The 20,803-nt window shown below is 44.1% G+C and overlaps 1 protein-coding gene across 3 annotated transcripts in view; it reads right to left on the bottom strand.

Moving 5' to 3' along the window:
- The window catches only part of XRCC4 (X-ray repair cross complementing 4), a 143,177-nt gene that overhangs the window by 943 nt on the left and 121,431 nt on the right, over positions 1–20,803 (bottom strand). The window lies entirely within an intron of this gene.

Raw genomic sequence — 20,803 nt, forward strand, 5'->3', positions numbered from 1 at the left:
CACCCTAAGAATGAGCATTTCACCCACAATTTCCACATGGAGAGCTGGGAAGAGCAGCACAGATGCAGAAATCATGCTAAGAGATCATGTTCTCTATTTCTGCTCTCTCTCCTGGACACGATTCCAGTAAAGAGAGCTCTGCCCTGGTGCGTTGGGAAGGTGATGCATCCTGTGTTTCCAAAAACAAACAAAAAAAAGTGGCATTTGCAACAGCTTCTGATCCCTGTAGGAATTACACTTATATAGGCTGAATCCACAAAAAAAAAAAAAAACAAAAAACAAAAAACAACAACAACAACAAAAAAACCACCACCAAAAACAAAAAAAAAACCTACCAAAAAAAAACCAAAAAACAAAAAAAACAGAAAAAAACCCACAAAAAAACCAAAAAACAAAAAAAAACAGAAAAAAACCCACAAAAAAACCAAAAAACACCTGAACCCTGCAGAGAAACCTTTTTTCCTGTGAGCTTAGAGGGGATTTATCAATCAGGGGTGTGAGTTTCCAGCGACAAGGCATTCCAGGGACCAGCATCAGTCACTGGAATTCCAGCATCAGTCACTGCCTTTAAAATAAGATGTGTTCTCCTAGCCGTGGCTCAGGAGCTGGCTAATGGGAATGGGAATGGGAATGGGAAGCAGGGATCAGACCTGGTGTGCTGTACTGCAGGATTTGGGGCTGGCTGGAGTTGAGGGCTCATGCCCAGGTTTATTACACTGCTGCAACAGTGACAAAAAGGTGGGAAATTCATGTGTTACCCACGATGGGAAGAGCTGGAGAGAAGTGGTGGAGAGCTCTACCCTCCAGTGCTGCTCTGTGAGGACTCAGTGAAATGAGGCACGCAGTGAAATCTTAATTTTCAGACTCATTCAGGCATCTGCCCTCCACTGCTCCGTGCGGCAAAGTCAGTACTGCTGGCCAAAATCAGCAACTTTCAGAACCAAAATTTTCCATAACTCCTACCTAGGAATCTCCAGGGAGAAGAAGTCTCCATAAAACATGGCAATTTCAAAGGGGAATGAGCTCTCTAAGACCCCAGGCACTGCATGACTGCCACTTCAGGCTGCTCTGAGCCCTTGGAGGCTCAGAGCTCTGAACATTCCGTGTTTCCTGGAGCTGGGAAATGAGTTCCATTTCATCCCCACTGTGCTCCAGGGCAATCAGCAGAAGCCCAGTAAATGCTGAGTCTTGGATGCTGCCACTTCCTGAGAGCTCTCTCCAGAACTCAGAAGGGTTTCCTCACCACTCTCTCTGCCACTCCAGCCCTGCAAACCCCTCTAAATTAAATATATTGCTATATTCAGATTATGGTAATTACTTTCTCTGAAAGTCTAACGAGCTTTCTCTGAGAACCCTTCCAAAATGCTCTTCTTCAGGCCTGAATAAATTTTTTGCCAAGCATCTTTTGGCATGCAGTGACACCTAAACAGATACTTTGCCTCACCAAAAGTCGCTGGGATTAGCTGTGAAACAGACCTGCAGGAATTGGACCCTTCACCAAAGACCTCAGAGCATCCCACGCTGCTCTGGCGGCTAGAAATCAACTTATTTAAAAATAAAACACAGGCACCAAGCCCCAACAGAGGGGTTGTCAGGTTCAGTCACTGAAGGTGTGTTGTCCTTTTACCTCTGTGGGTCCATCTCCAGTGAGAACCACACAGTGTGGAGCCACCCCCTGATCATTTAAATTAATTCTGAAAGGTCTCATTAGCAAATAAATTAGGCTGTGGAGGCCTTTGTGCCACCACGGGGTATTTCAGGTATGGTTTGTTGGTTTGTTTTTTTTTTTTTGTTTTTTTTTTTTTTTTTTTTTGGAGCATATGGTCATATATTATTCAGGCATAAACGAATTAAAAGACCTCTGAGACCCCACATTTGTTGGCTGTGAGGTTTCAGCTGTTCCAGAGTTTTCTGATTTGGACAAGGAAGCCTGACAGGGCTTAAGCAACGTCAACAACCATTCCATCCTCACTGGCTAAAATAACAGTTTTCAACACCATCCATGAGATCACATCTTTAAGCCAAGCCACTGTTGAGTTTTCACACTGCACAGTGAGAACTATTAAGCTTCTGTGTCCTTGTAACAACATGGTCCTCATTTAAATCCCCAAAAGCTGCAGCACTGAACAAACCCAACCCCACTTGCAGAGTGGAGGCATCGGGCTCTCCACACAAAGCTCACCAGCAACTTGGTTTTGGTTTTAGGACTTGGTGATTCCCACTCGCATGGCAGCTGCTCAGTGAATTGCCAACAGCCTGCTTTGTGCTGTGAAGTTATTTTGGATGTCTCAGAGAGGCTGTATCACCATATCCTGGTACATAACTGAGTTAATTCCTTTCAATTGCAGCGAGCTGCACAGCCCTCTCTTGCCAAGAAGCCTGGGAGTGAGGCATTCTTCCTGAAAGTTTATTCTTCTGTTGGATCTCTTTTTGAAGTCTTGCCTTTTGGTAAACTTAAACTCCATTAACACATCTGGAGAACTGCTGACTATAAGAGATCATTTCATATTTCCTGACATTTAGTCCATAAATTAAGACAGAAGACCAGACCCACAGCTGGTGTGAATCACTGGAGCACTAATAATGTCACTGCAGCTCTGCTGACTTACACCAGCTGAGATTCTGGCCCCAGGTCTGGAAGAAAGTGGTTTCATGACTTGATATTTCTTTCCAGACCTGAGCAGGAGTCCTGAGGAGCAGAAGACACGCAAGGCTCTCCTCACCCAACAGCCCAGGAGCTCAGAGCCACTCAGGGCCACGGCTCTGCAGAAGCTGCACCAAAAAAAACACATTATTTTCTGGAAAGAGGAAATGTCCTTGCACTTTGCTTTGCCTGTAGAGCCAGCCCAGCACACTGTGGTTATGACTCTACCCAAGCTTTTGTCCTTGAGCAATGGGATTTGGAAAGAGAAAAACCCTCGCAAAACAACGTGGATGGAAAGGTTTCCCAAGAAACTTGAGTAATCCAGGATTGTGCCCCTGAACCACTGCATTATTTCCCTCATTTTTTATTAATTAAAGTAACTGCTTCCAACCATGAGCTGGCATTTTACCAAGAGAGGGGATCTCAGCTCTCACCATCTGAATTTCTCCGTGTGTCCATCCTTCCCCAGCTTGGTTTAATGGTTCCCTGCTTCATTTGAACATGAATCCTAATGAAGGCTTAACACCATGAGTAGATAATAACAGAGGATAAAATCTGATACACACTTTCTCCAGTATCATAAAAAACAGGTGTCAACACCAGCTCGTAGACAGAGAATTATTACAAAATTAACACAGGAACCTCAAATTTTTGAGGCCCCTCAGAGCCCCACCAAAACTCATGCCTGCAGCTAAAATCTTGGCCTTGAATAACCAATGCCCCGTGGTGCTCTCAGTGCTCCTGGGAGAAATCCTGCCTGCCCGTGGCTACTGGGAAAAAAAGAGGAAAGTTAACCATAAAAAGAAAAAGCAATGGTGTCACGGAGGAGCGGGGGAAAGCCTCTCACATGAAGTGGTGCACTGAGAACATTCTGTGCAGACTGAGCTCTTTAAAAAGGAATATTAAAAATGTGGATAGGCTGAATGGGAGCTAGATGTGATTAAAAATATGATGGTATTCCCCCTTAGAAATATGCAAGAGTCACTATAACATAAGGTAAATTATAGAGGCATTTTTCTTTTTAATTGAATGTAGAATGGAAAAAGAAAATAAAATGTTTTACATTTTGGCAGTAGTAAGGGTATTCAGCTTCCAGATATAGCTTTTGCTGGCATTTATTCCTATAAATGATACGAAAGCAGGCCCACGTACTTCTAAATAATCCAGCAAAATGTAAAAAACACCAAGCCTTGTAGAACTTGCTGGGTACATTCAACTTCATGACTTGAAATTAGAGTTGAAGGACTTTTCCCTAAGTTAGTGAAGAAACTGAGATTTTTTTGGGGTCGATCTGAAGAGAGCAGTGGTGTCAGAGATCATCAGAGCCCAGCCCATGCCTGGCCCGGAGACAAAATTCATAGGAAGTAGAGAAAAATACTGAGGAAACAGCTGAATAGAACAATTCCTGAGACATCCATGCCTGGCATTCCCCTAAGCTCAGTGTGTCCAGCAAGTCCAGTCTCCTTTGAGGTCACCAGACAGACAACGACAACAACAAAAATAACAACCATCATCATCACCACCTTGTTCAATTTCACAGTTAATGAAGAATATCTTCAATGCAGCAACCACAAAGTTAATGTTCAACCAGGGAATCAAATGTTCCTTCATAAGCTTCCACCTCTGGCTGGAGGCCAACCTGCACCTGCACCCATCACCACCCCTGCACTGGAGGGCAACCCTGGAATTCCCTCCGTGAAGCACAACTTAAATCCAAACTTTAAAACCCAGGACAATTTAAAATTTTGTCTTCAGCTCCTGCGAGGGATGCCTTTCCTCCTCTGGGACTAGAAACCATCAAATGTGGGATGATTTTGTTTGATGCTTGTACAAGTTGTGTGGGTTTTTTTTTTTTTTTTTTTTTTCACTTCACATATCCTTGGAATCCTCCAGAGGGAGGAAAGTGAACTTGGAATCCCTCAAATATCCTGTAAATTGACACGCTGATTGCAGCAAGAGCAAGCAGATGTTCTATATTGAGAAGATGCTCATATTTTTCTCTTTATGACATAACTTTTAATATCTGATATAATTTCCAATAACTGGTCTAGATCGGTTCTCAACATTTATATTCACCCACTGCATTTATGTAGTCCTACAAACCAGAAACTTTTTTAGGGACTTCTATCCTTTGAGTTGCAAATTCCCAATTAACTTCAGCTGGCATTGGTGCAGGTCCTTATGTCAAGAGAACAATTCTGGTTTAGCAATATAAATACAGCCTTGGATCTTTCCGTATGATCAAACACGCTTACAGATGCTCACTAACAAAGATCTACTTAAAAAATGTAATAATAGATGTCACTTACAAGGAAAAAGCCCAAACCATGTTTGTTTTAGACAAGTGGCACACATTTCTGTGGCTCATTTCCACTTAAGCCCCTTCCTGCTTAAATAAACTACACCACACACACTTCGAGGAGCACACCAGCACCACTGCCTTCACTGGGGGAAAAACACAAACCTCTTAATCTCAGCTACAGAAGTACAGAGTAAAGGGAAAAAAAAAAAAAAAAAAAAAAAACAACCAAAAAAACTTGGTTTGTTTGGGAATTTTGTCCAGGCCTTTCATAAATCCAGCGCATTGCAAATCCACTGGCAAGTGCTGGGAGACATTTCTCGTAGTCATTAAGCTCTGTTTATCGCATGCACATTTATGTAACACCAAAACTGGCTAAAAACTGTGCCATAATCCTGCTCCAGGCTGTCAGATCCTGGGGCTGCAGGGTCTCCACGACCCTTTCCTACCCCTCGGGCTGACCACGGGGACCTCAGAGGGCAAATGAAGACCCCTGGTTTGATTTCTTGTGTCGGGAATGTGCGTCCTGGTGTTCCTCTGTCTGCATCCCTGGAGGGGTCGAGGTGGAGCGTGGAGGGGATGGGGTTTTCCACCCCAAAATCTGGTGACTGCACATGGCAGCTACAACTGAAAGCCGCGCTGAAACAAAGAACAGAAGAGTATTTAACTGGAGGAAAACAGTAGTTTAAAGTTAAGTCTGAGCTTGCAGAGCCTCCTGAACCACAGACTCAGCCTCCAGCTCTCTGGGGCCCACCCTTTGCACTGCCTGCTGAAGAATGAAACCACCCCCTCCACAAATTAACAACATTTAGAGTATTCTGAAAGAGAAAAACTGACTAGTTTCAGCATCTGTATGATGAAAATTTCCCTCTCAGCACCAGACTGGGGTACTCTGATTTAGGAGTGTTGTGGTTGGATATGGGTGGAATTTGGGGAAGTAATAGAAAAGGTTTTTGTATAATTAATAGTTTGTTGAATTATTAAGAAATTGGGTGTGTTTTTGTGAAATATATATGTTGAAGATGGAAAGAAAATTGGGTTGTGTTTTTTTTTTTTTTTTTTTTTTTTTTTTTTCTGGGGTGTTTGTTGGTTATTTTATTCATTACTGGGTAAAAGAGGGAGTGTTGTGGGGTTGGTCTTGTTTTGGGAAATTTTAAAATTAAAAAAAATCTTAAATTACCAAACCAAAACCACTACAAGGAGAATCCATGGACCCTTTTAAAAACTCCTACGGCTGCATTAAGCACATTCTTCCTCCCTGATGAACAATTGGTGCACATACACCTGGGCACCATCAGGAGCTCATTTCTGCCCAGATTACCTATTATCCACAGATCTGCTCAGCAGGTTTTGGATCATTCACTTTAATCAGCTTATTGCAGAAAACCACTTTAGATCAGTAGAGCATGTGGATGCATCACTCATGTAGGTGTTTTCTAATGACAAGATGCACTCAGAAACACAGAGCTGCAGCGAGCTCTTAATAAATCAATTTACAAGCTAAGGTAGAGCAGATGAAGTGCAGCAAGGGTTTTTTCCCCCCCTCTAATAGGTCTCTGTTGAATATAAAATTGTTTTTAGAACTCAGAACTCTGCTTTCCTCTCTGCTGCCTCTTAACTCCCATTCAGCCTCTCCCTGTGTTCCTCCTGACCCCTCCCCAGCCACAGATCTGAATTCATTCATACTTTTCTGAAATGAGATCAAAGCTTTGATAATTAAGATCAAACAGTCGCCTACAGTGACACCTGTGAGAGCTGAAACCTGTTCAAACACACAGGAAGGGAAAAATTTAAAAAAAAAAAAAAAAAAAAAAAAAAGAAAAAAAAAAGAAAAAGAAGAGGACACAGCGTATTCAGACCAAACACACAAGTTCATTACTTGTTGGGTAAAAGCTGCAAAAGAGTCTGGAGAATGAGATTTTTAAGAAAGATCGCACCATCTCCAAATAAACAAAAAAAACCCCAGCTAAACAAAAGAATGGGACTGACCCTGTGTGCTTTTTTTTGTGGAAATTACCATAAAATGAGGGGTTTTCTTCTCCACGAGCCACTCTGCTTTTTGTTCCTGTAAATGGTCAAAATCACAGAAACCAGTGACACTCCAGCTGGGATGCCAATCACCCCCAAAGGTGGAAAGGAGAGGAGCCCAGAAGGGTGACCAGGCTCTGCACCAGCCAGCCACCCGTGTCCTTGTGGGAAAGGAACCAGGAGAACCCACGGAGCTGCGAGACACGAACTGAAAAGGTGACGTTTTAAACAGAAATTTCTGATTTCCACCTCTCCACAGACCAAGGCACAGCTTCAGGGAGCCCATGCACCTCATGCTCCCTCTGCCTCATGCTCCGGGTTTTCAGAGACACTGAAGCCAGGACATTAAGAGCAGGTCTGGGATAAAACTCAGGAATTTGAGGATGAACTACAAGGTTCCTCAGGAGCACCAACCCACACAGGAAGGTGTGACACTGGTGTCCCACAGCCCCTGTGCCCTTCCAGCCTGCTCAGCACCTGCATGGACACCTGCAGGTTCCACTTCACACGTGGTGTTAGATGGGAAAAAAAAACCACTCAGCGGTTTTGGGTCATGCTGGGGTGGAATCAGCACCTTCCTGTGAGGAGGAAAGATGCTGTGTCAGGCTGAAAAAAAAGGAAATTGAGGGATGACCCACCCAGCTGTCCACAATGTGAGAACAGCTGTCCTTGGGTCAACTCAACTGTGCCCAGAGCCCCTCGCCCAGGTGCTCTCCCAGCCCTTGGAGCAGCTTGCCCAGGTTGTTTTTGGTGTGTTCAGCAGCTTCCAGTGAATTTCTCTTTTGTCACCCTGTGTTCTGTCAAGGCCATGGAAACTTCCCAGGGTCTTGAAGACACCCCACACATAATATACAGGAACAGAAAAACCACAGCAGAAAGCACAGAACACAAAGAAAACGTGACAGAATTGGTGAGATACCAGTGTACAGTAATTTCATTTACAGAGCTGCCCCAACTCCAGCCCAAGCCAGATTTTTACCTTCAGCTCTGACACATTAGCACAAACCCTAAAGAATGTCCAGAAAATTTTCTTGCGCTGCTCTGGTTCAAAGCAGCATCCAAACCACAAACATTATACAGCTTTAATCCACAGAGAGCCTTGAAAACGGCCCCAGTGCTGCACCACCACTGAAAAATTCAGATAGTTTGCCTTTCTGCTGAGTTTCAGCAGAGTGCTGTAAAGGAATTTTTCATCTTACATTAAAAGCATTAAGAGAAAAGGGAACACCGTGCAACTGGGACTTTATTAGGAGAAGGCAGGCGTCAATCAGAGGAGAATAATCATGGTTCACATATGAAACAGGTGCTGCTGCCTGGGTAAAACAACCCAGAAACAGCCCTGGAAATGGAGCTGCAGCTGGATCTTGAGGCACTGGGAACAGGTCCACTCAGAGGGAACCCACGTGGTTTTTATCCACCCTGTGGTACTGGGAAAAAGGGGAAGAGTAATGCATATTTTTCAAGTGCACCTCCTCGCCTGATGTCTCAACTGCTTTCTTTCCGGAGGAAAAGAAATTATAATCAATAGTCAGTTCACGGCCCAAAAGCACAGGGAAGACACTGTCTGCTGCTAATTGAGCTTGTGACAGGCTGAGCATTCTGAATCCTGATTCTGTCTGAAATGGATATCTTTGCAAAGGAGAGAGAGGAGAGGAAGGTGAAAGAGCAAGAAGACACAGAAATTCCCATCTAAAAGAGCAGATCACAAAATAAAATAAAATAAAAATCTGAGATAAAATCTCAGGTTTGGAATAGGCAGTTAAAATAGTGCAAAATGATGCAAAAAATTTAAAATACCTAGTTGTTCAAAGAACCCTTTTGAATTTATTTTAAAGCATTATTATAAATAAAAATGGTTGCTTGAAAAGTTCCCCAATAAATCTGGCAGACCAAAGAAATTCCTGGTATCATTAGGGGGGGGGAAGTCCAGAATTCAGCCTGAAGCACAAATTTTCAGTTTGAGCTTAGCTTAACTTATTGTTAAATAACCAACACCTCTTTTAAAATTATTTACCAGCCGGGTTTCCAACCCATCCTACATTTTCATCCCCTCTATTGCTAATTGTAATAAAATATTCAGGCAAGAGTAACAGAAGCTCGTTCTAAACCTGGTGGGAACCAGCAGGAGCCATTACAGCCAGGGTTTGGTGCTGTCAAAATGTCGAGTTTCAAGCCTAACATAATTCTTTGGAGCCTCCACTTTCCCTGTCCTAGGGGGAAAAGAATAAACTGTTTTCTGATGAGAATGCAAGGAAACGGACCATTTTAACTGCAGAACACCACAACACTCCATAAACCACCAATAAAATTATAAATGTGAAGAATAAGTTTGATATTACTGGTGAAAAAAATACAACAAGTGCCTCGAGGCTCTTTGGTGGTGAGGGTGAGGGAAATTTCAGTGGTGATGTTTCTGATTTCTCTACCTACAGAAAAGGAGGCTGCTCAAACCTAAACCACTCCTGCCCTTGATGATCAGGTGCATTTAACTGAGTCTTGATAACAGCAAGAGCTCAACAGGCAGGAGAAAGAGCTGGAAGTCAGAATAAAAAGAGAAAAAACCCTCTTATTTGATTGCTAAAGCTGTACAAAACCAGAGCAGTAAGCAATGCTCATGGTCCCAGGTAGAATTTATGTAATAAGGTGCTTCTCTCCCTCTAAGCATCCTAGACCTGATCCCAGCATTACAAAAATCAGCGGATTCAGAAGGTTTGGAAGTGGACTGGGGGCTTATCAAAACCACACAGCTCTCCCCAAGGCTTTAAACAGCAGAAAATCATGAAAGGAGATACTTCTTGTAAGATTTCTCCATTGCTGCTGTCAAAAACGAGAGGGGATAAAACCAGCCGTGCGCCTTTTGTGCAGGGGGATGAAAAATGGGATAGCATAAACATCCAGGAAAATCCTTTTGAAGTTTGGATTAAAAAAAAAAAAGAAAGAAAAAAAAAAAGGAATGAAGCCTCGGGGGCAGGGGCAGGGGAAGGGAAGTTACTGCTTTATCACATTGAGTCATTCATCTTGAGCACTTCTGTGTGTCTATTACGTGTCAGCAATCGCAAATTAGCCAACAGGAGGGTGATAAAGCCAGACATTCCTAGAAAACCTCTCTAGCAGATGATGCCTAATTCAAAGGAGTGGGTTTTTTCCTTCCAACAGTTGCCCGAAAAGACAAAAACTCCAGTGAAACTGTCTCTGGTGACCAGTCCAGATCGATATGAGGCGAGCAGCTAGAATTAAATCAATAAAAGGAATAATGACCCTGAAGACATTTCTCCTCAAAGCAGAAAGCCCAGATGATTCAAATTCCCTCACAGACACTGTCCTGCCTCACCAGGGCTGACTGTTCTCCACACAGCTCGAAGCTGATGGGCCACTGTGCTGCTGAAAATGCCTTAATGATGATTAAATACCCGCAGAACAATCAAAAATTGAGGTGTTACAAAGCTGGGTGAGGGAGAGGAAGGCATGGGACTCCTGAGGACCACGCAGAGCAACTCAAGTTTGGACAAAAAATCCCATTTCTGGAGAGGCTGCTACTGGCAGGGTGAAGGTGGTGGCTGGGGAGGTGTGTGCAGGTGTCACACCACACCTCAAGTTGCTCCTTGCCTTGGTCACACTCCCCAGGTGTGCCTGGGCTGCCTGTCCCAAAACAGTGCCAAAAACGCCCATTCTCCCACCGTGCCCCTTGGTGCGTTTCATTTATTGCTCCCACCCTCACTGTCTGGCACATCTTGGTGGCAAACCCCAATTTCTGCACCGACAGGAGCAGCAGCACAGCACCTCCCTGGCAGGACCCAGTGTGGGTCCAAACTGGGAGAAGCTGGAGCCCAGCCAGGAGCAGCACAGGCAGCTTTTGGTGGCAGGAATGGGGTTTTTAAGAGGTTAAGTACACCACCCTCCAGCAGAACCTCCAGTGGGTGATGTATTGCTGCCCTCTCCAAAGGTGAACTCCCTTAATGGAGAAGGGAGCTCCAGAGTTGCTGAGGGCTTTGCTTTGAGTTGATGTGTTCACAAGTGCTTCTTTGTGCAATAGGAAATGAAGAGAATCTTCTGGGGGGGGGGGGGGAAAAAAAAAAAAAAAAAAAAAAAGGAAAGAAAAAAAGAAAAAAAATTCAATGTGGATGTAAGAATGCTGTGGGTTGATCCTGGCTGGATACCCAAGTGCCCATCAAAGGTGGCAGGCTGGGGAGGGCAAGGACATCACAGGTGGGCTCTGCTCCTTCTTCTTCAGGGCTTGGACTCTTCACGTTCCTCCCCTGCCCCAGTGTGGGTCCTGTTCCCATGGGGTCAGTCCTTCAGGAGTTCCCCCAAAGTGTGGGTCCCCCTTGAGCTCACAACATTCCCAAAAACCTGGGCCTGGGCTCCCCACGGGGTCACAGCCTGCCCCACAGTGGGGTCCTGCAGCGGGGTCTGTGCTCCCCAGACCCCCAGGTGTGGGAATCTAGGGCAAACCCTCTGGCTGCCCTGGAAGGTCTGGGACCCTGGCAGGGGGTCAGGAACCCTCCTGTACAGAGCCCTGAGAAATGGAAAAGAGTTTTCAATCTTACAGGATGAATTACAAGCTCTGAGTGTTTGGTATAAGCAGTAATTAGTGTGGCACGGGTGCAAAAGTAGAATTTTAGGATTCTAGATAAGGGGTTCAAAGGGGGCAAGATGGAGGAAAATTGGGCGTGCCTTGTCCTTTTTCTTCTTCTTCATGCCCTCCATGTCTCACTGTGCTGTTGGCACTTTTCTGTTGGTTTGGGCTGGGGACACACTGTTCAACATGGGTGATAAATATTAGCATGTTATTGTAAACATAGCACATATAGTTTCTAGTATATAATGTTTGTGACATCCCACTGAGGGGCAGAGCCCCACACACTGTCCTGCAAGACAGACCTGCTGCAGGTCAGAGAGAAAATATTTTAGATGAGAAGAAATAAACAGCCTTGAAAACCAGCACAGATGAATTACGACTCCTTCTTTGGCAGCGGGGCTGAAAGACAGAGACTTTCTACAACCTTGGGAGCATCCAAATAACACAGATCCTGACACCCAGGCAGATCAGATCAGATCAGATCAGATCAGACACCTGACATCCAGATCCTCCCCCTCACCTGGGGGCTGCAGGGCTGTGCCTCTTGCATGTTCCCCTCCCCAGCTGCAGCTGCACAGGTTCTTCCCCCCCAGTCTGCCATCCCAGAGGTGCCACCACCAAGGAAAATCACACAGGGACTCCTGGTAAGGTTGTTGTTAATGCAAAAAGCACAAGTGAGTAAAGCATGCCGTGTTAATGGCTATTTTGCAAGGCCAGATTGCAACCCTAGCATCCAAGGGAAAATAAAGCAGCCTTAAACAAGAGATTTGCAAACAGATTTGTTTTTTTTTTTCCCCCAACACATCTTGAATTCAGTTTGCTAAGTGGCTGCCTGGCCACCCTTGCAGCCTCTGGGCTCAGGCAGTCACCACATCCTGGGGTATCCCACCTCCACAAGAAATCCAAGGAAGTAACTGTGGCCCACAGACCCCTTGAACTTGTCCCTTAAATGACAGATATTCCAGGGAGTTCTGCAGCAGCAAAGGTGCTCCAGAGCCTGGCAATCTGAAACTGGGGGGCTGTTGAGGAGGAGGAGAAGGAGGTGTTCTTGCCAATCCTCCTTGGAATAATTTATGTCTGTGAAGCTCTGTACATAAATATATACGCACAATTATGTACAGGCAGCAGGGGATTGCCTGGCTATGCTTTTCAGCCAAATCAAAGGCACACATTAAATATACATCCTTAATTCTAAGAAACGTTGAGAAACTGGGGCTTTGGGCACATAAACCAATGACCTAATTACACTCATCCACATACAGCATTTTTCCTACTCCCAACAGATAAAATGCTTAGCAACCCCCGCTGCCCTTCCTGAAATTTGTTGTGCAATGTTCCTGTCACCAGTGCTGCTCTGGTCCCTCTTAGATGTGACTGTTTCAGAGTCTAAACCACACACATTGCCAGAGAGTCATCGGGTCACCCTTGAACTTAAATCACAGAGTTTTGGGAAGAGACAGGAAACAAAAAAAAAAAAAAAAAAAAAGGCTTGCAAAATGGAATGGTGTGCTCAGCATAAGCCTTATATCCAATATTTATATATTCATATATTTATATATTGCAACACACTCCACCTGAAATGCAGACTATACTCCCCTTTGCACCTTGAGTTTTTAAAGGTGTCCTCCCCACCACAGGAAAACATATTTATATTTCCCTTTTAAAACACACCAGATATACAGCTGGGTTTTTGGGATTTGTCTAACATTTGATGGAAAGACAGGCATTTAGTTTGTACGTTTGCCAGGCAAAATAGACAGGTATTGAGCAGCAATTTAGATTTGTTTTTGAAGAGCTTTTGTCAGTGAGGGCAACTGACAAAGAGTCCTGGGACAGGACAGTGTTTATTTCCAGCTTTTCCAGTTTCTGTCCCACAGCTGAACTCCTGTTTCTGGGTGAATACACTAAAAACAGTCTAGGGGGTAAATATTAAACCAATAACAGCAAGGTGAAGAAAGAGCATTTTCTCAAACAGTCCTTTTCTTAAAGACAGCTTTTTCTGTACATTGATCACTCAGGCCTGAATTTCTGTGCCGACAGAAACTCACTAAAAGAATCCCTTAAAACCAAGTGATCAAACATGCCTTTCTCTCTGTACTTGGGTGTCAAAGGGGTATTTAATGAATATTAATTCAGGCAAGTCCTCTGGTCTGGACAGCCCATGGCTTCAAGTTTAATGGAAATTTCCAACAGGTCTACAGTTACCTCAACAAAAGACATGGAAAAATAACTTCACATACATTTATCACAGCAATTCATCCTTACATGCTATTTTTCAACTCAAACAGTTAATTTTAGCACAGAGAGCAGTGTATCTTGCTTTTTGTCAAGATAAAACACTTGTGACATACAGCGCAGAGAAAATAATCCAAAATGACAGAATTGATTTTGGAAAACGACACTCACTAACACAGCTAATGATGAGTAATTCCAGGTTGGGATTTACCAGATTTGATCTGAACCATAAGCTATTTCTTTGTCTACAGCTCTTTGGAATAATACTTTAATGAGACTGTGGCAGATTTTCCACACAAAAAACCAAAAAAAAAAAAAAAAAAAAAGAAAAAAAACACCAAAAAACCCCCCAAAAACCACAAAAAAAAAAAAGTCAACAAAAAAACCCAAAAAAACTCAAAAAAACACCAAACAACCCTTATTCTAAAGATGCAACTATTTCCTCAGAGCAGCCAGCAGAGTCTCATTGCACTGATGGCATGGTAATCAATGCCTATTTTTAATTGAGGGGATTATCACTGAAATAAAGACAGATTGCCCTTGTAGCTTGGTTGGATTAGTTAATTTTCCATAAAGGCATGGTGATGGTTTTATTTCCTGTGGCTTGATTTGCTTTTTTACCCTCTGCATGTCACGGATTAATTCCAGCCCACAGACAGCCCTCCACTCCTGCCTCCCTGCACTGTCCTCCCCTTTGATGCTGCTTTTCCACATCACAGCCCTGCTCTGTCTGTGCACAAACAGCTGAGCCAGGATTACAAACTCCAGACTCTGCCAAGAGTGTGAGAGCCCAGCATGAAGAAGCAGTTCAGGGATCCAAGTTCCTGTTGCCTAATCAGTCCCTTCACCCTGGCCAGGAGGCAGTCGTGCCTCTGCTGTGGTTTTGCAAAAAAAAACCAAAAAAAACAAAAAAAAACCAAAAAAACCCCAAAAAACTCCCTCCCCCAAAAAACTCCAAAAAAATAACAACAACAAAAAAAAAACCCAAAAAAACAAAAACAAAAACAAACCCAAAAAAACCCAAAAAAATACCAAAACCAAAAAAAAAAAAAACAACCCCATGAACTATATGGCAGCACAATGAACTATCAATTACTGACCCAATCTGCAATGCTGGGAAATCAAATCCCAAAGAATCTAAGTGATCAAAGGGGAGTCGTAGGTTGCAAATTTTATTGCTGTATTTTTACTGGAACGCAGTTTATTCCTCCTAAAATCTTCCGCATTAGCACAATACATAGTCTGAAGCTGTTTAAACAAGACCTCATTCCACAATTCCACATTTCAGGGAAATTAGCCAAGTAGTAAGACAAAGCATTTTCTTCAGGGTATTAGAAAAAAAAAATTAGGAAAAGTTTTGAAAATTTAACTCCTGTCCCCAAAGCCTTAAACCCTGGAAATCAACCACAGAGCATATATTTTCCCAGATAATGAAAAGTATTTGCAATGGATTTTACAATTAAGCGAATGAAAGCTGCTGCAGGATCTGTTAGGGATTGTCAAACCACTGCAAAGAATTCACTGTTACGTCAAACCCACCATTAAATTTCTCGTGCGTTTAGCCACAGGCATTAGGGAAGAAACAACATTTTACACTGAAAGAACCCCCCCCCCCCCCCCATTCGCAAGATAATGACTTAATTTAAACTTCAAGAGCGAAACGTGAGGGTAATAAATCAGCCAAGGGGATGCATGTGGCACTAAGCACACGAGGCTCTGCAGACAGCACTTGGTTTTCATTGCTGTTTTCCACTCCACATCCCGTTGATGCACTGTTAAAGCAGAAAAGGCACAAACTCGTGCCTGCGTTGGCAGGAGTGATGCTGGAATGGATGAATTTATGGAATTTTGCTGCTGCCACCAGACACGGCTTTCATAGAAGGCGCTTCAGAAAGGAAAGAATCTTTGGGTGCTTTCCAGCAAAGCCAAGTCTCAGGAGGAATTTAGGCAAGACCAAACCATGGCTGTAAAGCAGCTTCCCCTGGTAATTCTGACAAGGCTCTGCCCTCCAGCAGCTCACCAAGCAATGCTCCTGCCCTGTTGCTGGGGGCAGGGATGGAAAAATACCTGTTCTGAGGAAACCAAACCAGAATATGAATCAGCAGCAACCCAGCTGGGCTTTTTCCTTTTGCTTGTTTGGGTTTTTAAGTGTATTTTTGTTTTGTTTTGTTGTTTTGTGTTTTTTTTCCCTGTTCTTTTCTGTCATGGAAATACAAAATCCTTTCCTCCTTTTCTTCTCTTTTAGTACTTTATTTTTCTTGTCTGTTTTCAGTGGGGTCCCTCACACTAATAGGTCTCAAACTTCTGAGCCTTTTATTACAGCACTCACTTGCTTCAAGTCAAGACTTTTTCACAGTAATTCTGCAAAGCAGGATCTTGTGCATTGAAGGAAAAAATAAATTTAAAAAAAAATTACTTTGGACGGAATCTCATTCTGCTAGTCCTGACTTGACTATCATAATACCACTGGAAGAAACACTCCTGGTAGCAGGAACCTGGAGGTTCAAAGAGGTAAAAGCAGAGGGTTTAATACCGCAAAGAGCTGCAAATCCCAGGATGTTTGGGGTTGGAAGGGGTGTCTGGAGCTGATCTGGCCCATGCCCTGCCCAGGCAGGGTGCCCTGAGCAGCGGCACAGGAACGTGTCCAGCTGGGGCTGGCATGGCTCCACACAGGGACACTCCAGGCCCTCCCTGGGCAGCTGTTCCAGGGCTCTGCCCCTCCACGCACACAACTTCTTCCTCCTGCTGCCCTGCAACTCGCTGCCCTTGATTTTATGGGCAGCGCTGCTCCCGCTGCCGCCGGCAGCACCGAGCAGAGCCCGGCCCAGCCTCTGGCAGCCCTGGCAGATGTTGGATGGATGGATGGATGGATGGATGGGATCCCCTCTGGCCCTTCCCTTCTCCAGCCTGCCCAGGCCCAGCTCCCGCAGGCTCAGCCCAGCCCAGAGATGCTGCAGAACCCAGATCCTCTTCTACAACACACAGGAGCTGGAAATCTGACCCCACAGCAGGTCACAGCCCCAGATACGGCTAAAAATCTGAATAATTAATTAAACAGAATGCTCAATGCAGCCTTCTTTGCAAAATACACTCGGCTGTGCTCTCCTGCAGAGATGCTGTGGTTGAAACTGGGAAAGTCCTGTAGCACATAACCCTCCCTGCACTGGGAACACTGCAGGGCTCCTGCTCCACAGCCCAAAGCCAAGCTCTCCCATCAGAGCAGGTCACCCCGACTGACACTGCTCCTCACTGTGCCTGGGGACATCACTCAGCACAATAAGTATCCCTTGAACTGGCTGCCATGGTACCCTTAATGAAGTCCCAACTTCCAGCATCTTCAGCTAATCTCAGAACATTAAAGCCTGACTGCAAGAGGCACGGGGAAAATGAGGTGATGCCAGTGGAAAACATGCCTTTTATCCATAAAAATAACTCCTGAGAAAACAAGGTGTTCGACGAGGAGTCAGGATGCCCTGACAACTAAGAGCAATTTGCTAAAGTTCAGTGCTTGCACATCTATCTGCACACAGATCTAGGGCTGCACTGGCCTTCTTGCATGCACAAAATAATTTATTTCTCTATTTAGACTGGTTTTCCAGAGTACAGAATTAGATGAGGAGTCTTTATTTACCCTACAAAGGACTGTGAAGAGAAACAAGCTCTGTGGAGTTTTCCAAAGTGATCTATTTCCCCCAGAACTCTACCTCATTATGAGTATTTCTTCAGCACACTGTTAAATTCAGCCAGAGATGCTGCTTCATTTTTTCCTCTGGAAACACTATTTTGCAAGCCAATAAATATAACTGACAATTTCTTAATATATTGTCCAAAAGCTCTTTCTCATTTCAAGTCATCTTCCCTAATCCCAGCTCTCGTATTACATTCTCCGCTCCGCGCTGATGCTCTTCAAGCCTTATCAAATGTTCCCTTTGTTGTGCTATAGCCAGCCTGTATGTATTTAACCTAAACCCATCCCTCATAAATCCGGGCTCCAAATTCCTTCCCTGTGCACGGAGTTCTTCCCTCCATCCCTCCAGCTGTCAATACCTCCCTGCTAACGAGACCTCAGCATCCCCAGCGACAGGAGACCTCTGCTTATTGGACTAAAATTGAATTGGGTCTTTATTGCTGTCAAACTAGTATTCCGAATTCATGCCTAATTTGCTGTCAGTTACTACTTTTTAAGTCCCTTTTGGCGTTGCTGCTTTCCAAGGTTTCCCCTCACCCGCAGGAATCCGTGGCTCAGATTATTTTTCCCTTGATAGGCCGGTGCTAATTAATGTTTCTAAAATGCTTTCAAAGTGGATAGCCCTGTATAAATATTAAGTATCCTTATCTGCGATGGGGAAATGTGCCCCATTACTGTTGTCACATAAACTTCACATCAACACACTCTGTGCACAGCCCTTGGTCATGGGCACTTGATTTCCGACAAAGCCCTGCTGACTGGATACAATAATGGGAAATATTTATGTGTGGGCTGTGTACACATAAATTGCAGAGCTGGGCCCTGCAATGTGAGTGTTGCACACACAAAACACGGCCCGAGCCACTCTGCTGTTTATGTATTGAATGTAAACAGAAACTCAGAACAGTTTGCAGCTTTGCCTGTGTATTTTACACCGATTTTGGCTGTATAAACACTGTCTCACTGAGTTATTGGCTGCCCAGCAAGGCCTGGTGCAGGGGATTGTTCAATACTGAATGAAATGAAGTTTGGTCAGTCCAGGCAGCTTGGCTATTAATCATTCAGAAAAACAAAACTAACAAAAAGGCCTTGTGTTTTCCACTGCCTAGCATTTCCTACATTTGACTTTAACGGGTGCCATTTCCAATGCTCCGTTCCACAAAGGAGTGGAACATATTTCTGCACACTTTAACACCTTGAAACCAGGGCAGATGATGGTGTGCATCCTCCCCTGCCAGCACGGTGGTGCCCTCGGGGACTCACAGCTCATGGCTGGTGGGTTTATGACACACAGCACAAGCCCGAGGGGATGATGAGCACGGGGCACACAAAGGAAGGAAACCAACCCAGATAATTTGTTAAAGCAGGCATTAAATAGGTTGGCAAGGCTTATTCTTCCAAAAGGCTGCATTCTTGGATCTGGTCCAAGAAATCACTTACCACAGAACTCTGAGGAGTTATGCAGAGATTTGGAAGTCAAATGTGTTTATATTTGTGTATAAATGTGTACATATTTGTTTTTCATTGCGATCAGTACAATCAGCACCTACCAGGATTCACCGACCACTTAACCCAGGATTTTTTTAAATGTACCAATTTTTGACCCAGGAAACTCTGTGATAAATTTTCTGCAAGCGTTGCCCCAGAGCAATGGGGATGGCAGAGCTTCACTTCCACCTCTACATAGTTTTCCAACAAGCCTGTTCACTATGAGGCATTTTACCATATTCCCTTTTCATCTGAACTAGAGTCCCTCTACAAACATCAGGCCAAAGCAGAAATTTAATCTCCTAAAGACCATAAGAAAGCCATTCCACCCAAAAACCCTTTTGCATGGCAGCTGCATTTGCTGAGCTCTCCGTGGTGGTGCAAGGTTGTGTTTCCACTCTCCCCTTCCGCAGGTGGAGGAGGGCACACCTGTGCCAGGTCTCCCAAACCAAAAAGCCAGCAGCCTGTTTACTTTGGAGATTGTTTGGGCAGCACAGCACACAGCCAAAGCACCCGTCATGCTACCACAAGACCAGGGGAAAAAAAAAAAAAAAAAAAAAAAAGTTGTGTTTGCCTCCCTTATAAAACAGAGAACAGAGCCCTTAACCTCATATAAAATGTCTAGACTCTGGATAAACAGTCACCAGTGCTGGTGCTGCTGCTGGTTACTGAGTTACCACGGGGACAGAGCTGTAGATTAATGCCAGCCATGCTCAGGGATGAGGAACAGGTCTGAGATAATCTCTGGGATAATCTTTGCCCTGGGATAATCCGCATGGCTGCCCCGAGGATGCAGCCACAGTCCCCACTCCACCCTCACTCCCAACCTGCAGGTGATCCTCAGCACAGATTCCGTTTCCACTCGGGCATTTCTCACCACTGAGATGCAGCTGGAGCACCGGGAGGATTTGCAATGCCTCTGTCACTATTGCCATTTTATCTGTGTTTTTTAACACCAGCCCCCTCGGCATCAGGAGGCGAAGGCAATAATTCACAGAACACCGCCCGGAATTCAGGACAGAATTCCTGATTTCCTTCACAGAACCGAAGGAAACTTAGGTGAACACACAAAATGTAAAGGGAAAGGGCACATTTTACTAGATGCAGGCAGCCTATTTCAGGATTGCAGGGTATTCTGTTGTGGTTCCACTCTATTGCCTTGATTGCACAAATTCAATTTGCTTCATTTTCTACGCACTGATACAATGCTTGTAGTTGACTATTACCCTCCACGTGTTTGATTCAGGTTTTGTTTCCTGGCACTGTGTAGATAAACTAATACAGTGCTGCTTTGGGGAAAAAAAAAAAAAAAAAAGTTTCCTGTATTCACATGATTACCCAAACAAAAAAGCAGTTTTTATTCATACTACTATTCCTAGTAAAAGACAACCAGAAATACAATGAGGTTGCTGTGCAAGGGATTTTTGTCAAAGACATGTTGGAGGTGACTCCAGCAAACAGGCTGGAAAGCTCACAGCCATTTCAGAAAGGTGAAAATGCCACACAAAGCACACATACCTATCAGCAGTGACTACCTTCCCAGGTGTTTCAGCACTGGGGGAAATATTTATTAAAAAAAAAAAAAAAAAATCCAGCCTTAACATGACAGGACATCACCTGTTGCTGTTTCCACAAGAAGCAGGTTTGAAAGACCTAGAAACTGGGACAGCCTTAAAGGAATTTTCCAGGATTTCATCCAGGAATGCCTCTTCTCTGGCTGAAAACCATCTGGGCTCCTTGCTGAGCAATCTTTAATCAAATTGTCTGCGACAGAGAGAAATATTAAGAAGAAAACTAAGAAAAAAATAATCAGGTCCATTTCCACCAGGGACCTAAGCAGTA

Source organism: Vidua chalybeata, chromosome Z, assembly GCF_026979565.1.
Source record: "Vidua chalybeata isolate OUT-0048 chromosome Z, bVidCha1 merged haplotype, whole genome shotgun sequence".
Taxonomy (NCBI): domain Eukaryota; kingdom Metazoa; phylum Chordata; class Aves; order Passeriformes; family Viduidae; genus Vidua; species Vidua chalybeata.